We start from the raw sequence: 8,964 nt of genomic DNA on the forward strand, positions 1-8,964 counted from the left end.
GTATAGGATCCCAAAGTTCTTCTGGGTTGTGCATACTCATTTGTGTCCATGGTGAACTTTCCAGTTCCTACATACACACTTATGAGACAAAGAAAGGTGGGAGTCTCTATGTCAGAGTATAGAGAACTCTCAAGTATCCTAAAAAGAAATAAAATAAAATAAAATAAAGTAGGTGATTAACTCAGAAAATTTTGAAACAAGAATTCAAGAATTAACCTAAATTTTCGAAAATTTAAAAGGAGGGTTTTCAAAAATTTGAAATTCAAAAAGAAAGAAAAAAAGGTAATACCAAGCTTTAAAATTTGAAATTAAATAAAAAGAAGATGCAAAAGTTTTCGAAAATTCAAGAGAAAAGTTTTTAAATTTTTTTGAAATAAATAAAAAGAAAAACACTAAAAAGACACCAAACTTAAAAATCAAAAATAAGAAAAAATTAATAATGAAATTTTTCAAAAAAATAGAAAAATAGGTAAAACTTAAAATTAGAAATTCAAAAGGAAATAAATAGTCACAAACTAATAAAATAAAAAATTACCTAATCTAAGCAACAAGACAACCGGTAGTTGTCAATCTCGAACAATCCTCGGTAACGGTGCCAAAAACTTGGTACGCAAAATTTGAACTCGCACAACTTCACCGGCAAGTGCACCGGGTCGTCCAAGTAATACCTCAGGTGAGTGAGGGTCAATCCCACGAGGATTGTTGGATTGAGCAAGCAATAGCTATCTTGCTAGACTTAGTTAGGCAAAAAGTAAAGAGAGTAGTTTTTGAAAGTGCATAAAACAAGATAATAAAGAAAAGCAGTTAAAGGTGGTGTAGAGATAATATATGGAAGCAGTTAAGGCCTCAGAGATGTTTATCTTTCTGGATTAATACTTCTGACTAACTACTTTAATAATGAATGATTAATTCTATGGCAAACTGTAAGTGATTAAACCCTAATTCCTTATCAATTTAATCTCCTCTGATTCTCATTAAACACCAGGGTCAGTGGTCATTCAATTTGAACGAGGGAGAACCTCAGCATTCTAGTTTATACCACAAAAGCCCTAATCACCCCAGATCCCAGCTGAACAGATGTTCCCATGTCCCCAACCAGTTGTGTATTAGTCGTCTAGGAGATGTATTCTCAAGCTGTAGTTCAATACTATCCAGTCAAGGACTCGCAAGAACTTGTGTAGAAAAAGGGTCATACTTCTGATCCACCTAGTTTTGTTTACATTGAAGAACAAAAATACATCTTAGAATGGAATCAAACATATATTAAAATAGAAGAGTAATAATATTAATCGATAGAAATAAACAGAGCTCCTAACCTTAACCAGGAGGTTTAGTTGCTCATGACTTTACAGAGAAAACAGAAGTAAAGAAGAAGATCTGAAGTAATTTATTCAAATCCCCTTTTAATCCTAAGTGATCTCTTCTTTAAATAGTAAAATACTAACCCTAAAAGATGTTTATTTAAATTAAGAATTACAAAAATAAGATAAGAAAAGCCTAAGGAGTGCTAAAATCCACTTTGGGGCCCACTTGGTGAGTGTTTGGGCTAATGCCTGCGCTTAACTTGGATTCTGGGCATTGAACGTGGAGAGAGGGGTGAGCTAGTTGGTTTCTGCTCCCTGACTGGTGTTGAACGCCAGTTTTGGGCGTTCAACATGGGGCTTGCTCCTCTATGGGCGCTAAACGCCAGGTTTGGACGTTTAGCGCCAGATTTGGCAGTAATTCTGGAAGAAAAGTATAAACTATTATATATTTCTGGAAAGCTCTGAAAGTTAGCTTTCCAACACCATTAAGACCATGTCAATTGGATCTTTGTAGCTCAAGTTATGCTCGTTAGAATGCAAGGAGGTCAAGATTGACAATATCTACTACCCTTCCTTCGTCTTTAAACAGGATTCTGCCAAACTTGCCCAAATTCACCTAAAAATCAAAGAAACAATACAAAACTTAAAGTAGCATCCAAAGATGAATTTTGTACTAAAACATAATAAAACTTAGTAAAATCTAACTAAAAACACTATAAAAATAGATAGAAAAAGGGTATAAGATGATCATGCATCAAACATATTGACAATAACCAAAAATCTGACACCAATTTCATATTTCCCGGCAACGGTACCAAAACCTTGAGGTGCAGGAATTACGCCGGTTTGAATTTTACATAAAAATAGAATTTTGTTGCGAGTATAGACCAAACCGACAAATAACTCCCACGATCATAGTTTAGAAATATAGAGATTTTGTCACAATCAAATCAATTAACTGGGAGTTTGAAGTCTCGGGTTGTCTCCCTTTGACCATGAAAATTGATGTGCACACTCTTGGTTGCGAAATACGGGGATTTTAAAGCATAAAAAGGAAAATTAAAAAGAACTAAAGAATAAAAGAACTAGCAAAGGATCAAAAAGGAAATGAATGCAAATCAAAAGAAAGCAAGATCAAAACTAGTAAAAATGCGATAAATACATAAAAGAGCCTTGACTTGGGAATGAGAATTAAGGAATCCTATCATCGTCATAACCACAACTATGGCAATTATGATGAGTTAATCTCACTTTGTCAATCCCTAACATCGAGGAGTAAGTCAAGCAAGCATAATTGACCTTAATCCATAAGTAAAAAGCTAACTTACTAATTAACTTAATAAAAAGCTTGCGTCAATGGAAACAAAAGCCAACTAGCAACCTAAGAATTACTACTAAATGTCGGACATTATGACTCTAGTATCCTAGGAACTCATAAAGGTGTGAAAATCTACTCAAAATTCATAATTGGCATTTTCACAAACACCTTGTGGGCATAAAAACAAAACATGGTAAATTTTAAAGGAAAATAAAAACTATAACCAAACAATTCACAATATCAACAATAGACATTCAGTCAAGCAAGTATAAATCATAAAATATTAAATTCATCAACCAAAACTTCAAGAAATTAAAATTGCATATATTAACAAAGTAACTTCAACTATAAGAAAATAAGAGTAAATGTGATGTAATTAAAGAGAAATTAAAGAGTACTTACAAAGAGATGAGAAAAATCCAAGATCAAAACTGAAATTATAAAATTCTACAATGAAACCTAAATAAAACATAAGAGAGAATTTGCTAAACTGCACTACTCCTACTCATAATGTGTATTTCTATTGTAAAAGTGTGCTCTTCTTGATGTATGTTCATTTTCATTTGATATAGCCTTTAAATTGGCTTCAACAACTCCCAAAATTGGGCCAAGAGGTCCTCAAAATCGTGAGTCACGTGCTTCATTAATGAAGTCACGTGCATGAACTTGTGCATACGCACAGATGTGTGCGTACGCACACTTGTTGGTTTCTCACTTGTGCGTACGCACAGAAATTTGTGCGTACGCACACTTCAGTGTGTGCTTCTCTTTTGTTTTCTTCATGAAATCTCCCATTTTACATGCTTCCTTCCACTTTTGCCTAGCCATTCATGCCTATTGGGCCTGGAATCACTCACGAAATATATCACGGTATTGAATGGAATAAAAGTAGAATTAAAATGATCAATTTAAGCACAAAAACATATATTTTCACATTTAGGTTCAATCTAGAGAGAAATCGCAAAAGTATGCTATTTTGGTGATTAAGTGTGAGTTTATGTGATGAAATCCGTCCAACTCAAGCAAAAAATCATCACCAAATATGGACTCATCAGTCGTCGTGACTAGATGTCACCCTTTGTGCATCTTCTTTAGTGAATGAGATTGTGGGCAGATCGGGAGCTCCGATGTCTTTTTCGACTTGGTATACCTCCTTAAAATGTCTTTTATGTGAAGACTTAGTAACTCGTCCTCCTGCAAATCATCCATTTATCATGTGTATGTATCTATCAGGGGTTTGTGGTGGCCGATCTTGCCAACTTCCATCTTCATCTCCTCTCTTCCTCTTTCCTAGGTCGTCTGACCTTTTAGTGAGGTACCTCTCTAGTTGACCTTCTCTGGCCAATTTTTCTATAACATTTTTCAGATCATAACAGTCATTGGTAGAATGCCCGTATAGTTTATGGTACTCACAATATTCTGTCTGACTTTCGGCCTTTTATGTTTAATAGGGCAAGGAGGTGGAAGTTTTTCAGTGTAACAGATTTTCTTGTAGATATCAACAAGAGAAACTCAGAGTGGGGTGTAGTTATGGTACCTTCGAGGCTTCTCCGATTTATACTCCTCTTTTTTCTTTGTCTCCTTCTCCCTGCCCAGAGCTTGGTAGGGAAGGTTTGGACTTTGGGATGGATCTCTAAGTCGGGAGTTCTCTTTCATGTTGATATACTTCTTTGCCCGCTCCTATTTTTCATACAAGGAATTCGGGTGTCGCTTGGATATAGATTGGAAAAATAGCCTTTCTCTAAGGTCGTTAACCAACCCCATTATCACTGCTTCAGGGGATAAGTTTTGTATTTTCAAACAAGCTTTGTTGAACCTTTTCATATAATCTCATAGTGTTTCTTCGACTTCTTGTTTTACCCGTAAGAGACTTGGAGCATGTTTTATTTTATCCTTCTGAATGGAAAATCGAGTAAGAAACTTTCTTGCCAGGTCATCAAAACAAGTCACCGACCTGGGTGGTAAGTTATCAAACCACTTCATCGCTGCTTTGGACAGCGTTGTCGGGAAGGGTTTGCAGCAAATTGCATTGGATGAATTAACCAGATACATCCAACTTTTGAAATTGCTAAGGTGATATCTCAGGTCAGTCATTCTATCATAGAGATCCATATTGGGACTTTAAAGTTCTTGGGAACCCTAGCTCGCATGATTTCTTCAATGATCAGGTCTTCTCCTCTAAGAGGACTTTCATCTCGATAAGCCCGATTGCTCCAATTTCGAAGGTCAGCCTCTAATTTCAAGAGTTTTTCCTCCATCTCTCGTTCTTGTCGTACCTCCTTTCGTAATGCCCGTGTACAAGTCCCAGTATCTCTGTAGGATGAATAGGTTCTTCATCTTCAAGTGGGTGGATTTTCAATTAGATTTGTCACGGAGGAGGGTTTCCTAATGTTCCTTCCCATGGGGACCACCCTTTCTCTCTTGTCGGGGAGGTATCATTAGTGCTCGGTCGCCATGATTAAGCTCTGGCTTGGACTCAGATGTGGTGTGTCCGTCTTCAAATTATTCATTCGTCATGGTATAGTGTAGACTTTCAAGTTTTTGGCAGCAGCACCAATATTCTCAGAGTTACCTGAAACTGGATTGTATTTGGGTCTGAACGGGAGGTCCAGACTCCTTCTGAGGTAGCGTCCGACTTGTATTGGTGTCGAGGTGCCGACGTCTGAGTTCTTTGTGAGGAGGTAAGGGTGGTACCTGTAAGAGACTCCAATACTTAAGTTAGTAAGGATTTAAATAGGTTTTTAGTAGATTGGGTCTTGAATATACCTAAGGGTGTTACCAGGGACGGACCCAGGTAGTGAGATAGGGGGCATTTGCCCCCACTCTTTTTTTTTTTTTTTTAAATAGATACATATATAATATGCTCTCATTTTAAATTTTAAATGATCCAATTACGAATAAATTTAGTCCAATTATTTAAAGTCTCAAATTCACTTTATCTTTCTATCATTTTAACTATTAGTTAATCTAATCAAATTTAGTCTTCTCTCATTCTCAAATCTCAGCCGTCATCACTCCTTTATCCTCTTAAATCCTCTTCTTAGTTTCAACCTTTTTTTCCTATTCCTTTTTTAGTGGTCATCTTTTCTTCATTAAAAGGTAAATTTTAAGTTTTCTATTTTTTTAATATAACTCTTTATGACTCTATGTATCTTTTAATTTTATTATTTCTCTTTTTGATATTTTCAATTACAAATTATAATTCAAGCAATTATAGTTTAGGTATTAATCTAATTTTTTATTCTCTTTATAAATTTATATATTTTATTTTATTCTCAATTTAGTGATCTTATTATTTATTTGTTTATCTTTTGTTCTATTTTATTATATGTAATTATGTTGCATATAAATTTCTAAAATCAATTGATCAATTTACTAATTTAGAATATATATTTTTTATTTATAGAAATAATAATAAAAAGTATTTTAAAAAATATTTTTCATTTTATTTTATTATATGTAATTTTTGACTTTTTTTTATTCGAATAATTAATGTGCATTTTTATTTTTTTGAATTTAGATTAATATATCTTTTGATAGTAATGTATATTATTTTTGTCCCCTCCCCCCTCAACATAAATTTTCTGGGTCCGTCACTGGGTGTTAGTGTATGTATAGTAGGGGTAATAACCACCTTTTAGTATAGTTCTCTACCTTTGATGGTGGAATGTTGTGCCCTTTATCTTGAAAAGTTGTTGAGATCTTCCTTTTAGATGAGAGGAAAATATCTTAAGAGGTAGTTACTTATCCGAATAAGTAGTGTTGAACTATCTTCGTTGCGCTTGACCTTTACAAGATCGGGTAGAAGTAGAGGAGACCACCTTTATTGGGTGGACTTTTATTCTTTTTGGACCCGGCTTTATTTTGAGCCGGGGTATAAATATTATCTATATTATTAAAAGTTATCACTGCTTAAACAATCTTGGGGGTTTCTAATTGAGTGCTTTATTTTATGAAATTTGCTAAATTGGTGATCTTAAACAAATTCAAAAGGTTTGCACGGGATAAATAGTATTTATTTTTATACTGAGGAAAATACGAATTTATATTTTTTTATATTTATATACCAAATTAAATAATCAAGTTTTAATATATGATATTATTTCAATTTTTTTATTACAAATACTAGATTAGGGTTAATTACAATTTGGTATTCAAAAAATTCAGTCGCTGACAAAAGGATCCTTAAAAGATGTTATTAATAAAAATAACTAATAATTATATATTTTTTAAGTGAAAAAGCCTTTTATATTTAGTAAATGACTTATTTATTTAATCTAATTTTTTGTACTAATATTTGAATAAATATTTAGAAGATGCACAAAAAAATTCAGAACAAAATTACCAAATATTAAAGATGAAAAAATCTTATTTTTTTAATAATAATTATAAAAGTTTGTATCAAAATCTGATCTTTAAAATCGTTTTTTAGAATATATATTTAATCTTTAATTTTTTTTGTCACACTTTTAAATCGTTCAGCCACTTATTTGTTGTTAGTATTTTTTTGAAATTTTTTTTATCAGCAACCTAAATTTTGAATACTATTTTAACTGTTTACTCTACTAGGTTATATCCGTGTAATAAGGAGTACAACGGTCTTAACTATCATGCTCACTCATCATTAATGAAAATTGTTTTACCCTTCACAATGATGACGTCATTTGTCAAATTCCATGTGTATGTGTATCATATTTGAATATATATATATATATAATGTGTCTTAACTAGCCTAATGAATATAATTCAAGCCAAAGAATAATCATAATCCAATTGCATTTGTATTTTCTTCAAAACTGAGTGTATTTCATGCATTTATAGATGAGTTTTTCATCAACAATGAATTCACTGACAACCCCATTAATCTCGACTGAGCTGCAACCTGGTGCTTTTTCTAATCTTTTGCTCTTCATCATATTCCTAACCTTTCTTGTTTCATGGTATTTTCTCTTATGCTGCATATAAATTTAAAAGCAAAACATAGATGCTGATTCTCCAACTTCAAGAGTTTAGCAGCTACAAGTTTGGCAAATTGAGTTTGTCCATGGTTGCAGCTGCATTTCATTAAACACCTTGTGTGCAGCCACAAGATTGCCACACATAGAATACAATGCAATCAAACCATTACCACAAAGAGATCACATAAAAGACACAATTTTGATCCATCCCATGAATAATCTCCCCTAAAAAAACACTTCACGCCTTCAACACGCAGGAAAGAGCGTAGTGATATGAGTTCAATCAATCGCACATGTTAATGAACAAATACATTGTGCCTTTACAGTTGTCATTGACGAAGAAAGCGTTGAGGATGGTGTTGAATATACAGAATGTGGGGTTGTGAATGCATTGGAAGACTCCGAATGCATAAGCAAAAGTTCCGTCATGGTGGGTGCAAAAAGTGAGGAGCCTGCTGAGTGCCAAGGTGTTGTGTTAAAAGCCATTGGTGAAGAACTGAGCGTGTACTTGCTTGAGTTAGTTCATGCTCTTGCATTTGCATTTCTCCATAACTTAGGAGGCATTTCTTGCTGCTACAATTTGACATGGAAAAAAAGAATGCTCCTACAACTATCTAATCCAATTGATATTAGTTGTGCTTTATAAGTTTGTGCATTTGGTCTCGGAAAACAAGATTTATAAGATTTGTAAGGTTTTTAGTGGATGTGCTAGTAACAATAGATAGATTTTTTTCCTTCAGGAAAAAATCATAGATGGTCGTAATAATTGCTCCAAAAGATAACAATTTTTAATCGAAACAAAAATTTTCAATTTTTCTTCGAAAGGTTAGTTAGTCCCTCTATCAATATTTTTTTTAGGTTAACAAAATATGCCTATGTGATACGTTAAACCGTTAATTTTTAGATTTTTTTATTTATAAAAATTGAAAGGAAGATGTATTTTTTTATTTTCTCATTATTGTTTAGAAAATTTATTAAGATATTATATTATTAAAATTATGTTAAATGTACTTAATTTAAATTAACCATTACATATAATTCACATAAATTCATTATTATTGGAAGTACATATTCTATTTTATAATAGAGAATAAAAAAATTGACATACACATGAGAATGTTTATGTCAACTAATCATATAGATATAATATCAAATATTTAAATTTTAACATTTTGAAATAACTAATAACAAATAGATAAGATTAATAACAATAATTAGCAATGTTCTTTATATATATATTCTATTTAATTTTTATAAGTAAAAAAAATTTAAAAATTACTAATATTTTTTAATTTTTACACAATAAATTTAGCCGGTGTATACTAAAAAAGATAACAAAAAATAGAAAAAAGTACTTAACAGATAGAAAAGTTGATTAAAGTGC

The sequence above is a fragment of the Arachis hypogaea genome, chromosome 15 (assembly GCF_003086295.3).
Source record: "Arachis hypogaea cultivar Tifrunner chromosome 15, arahy.Tifrunner.gnm2.J5K5, whole genome shotgun sequence".
Lineage (NCBI taxonomy): Eukaryota > Viridiplantae > Streptophyta > Magnoliopsida > Fabales > Fabaceae > Arachis > Arachis hypogaea.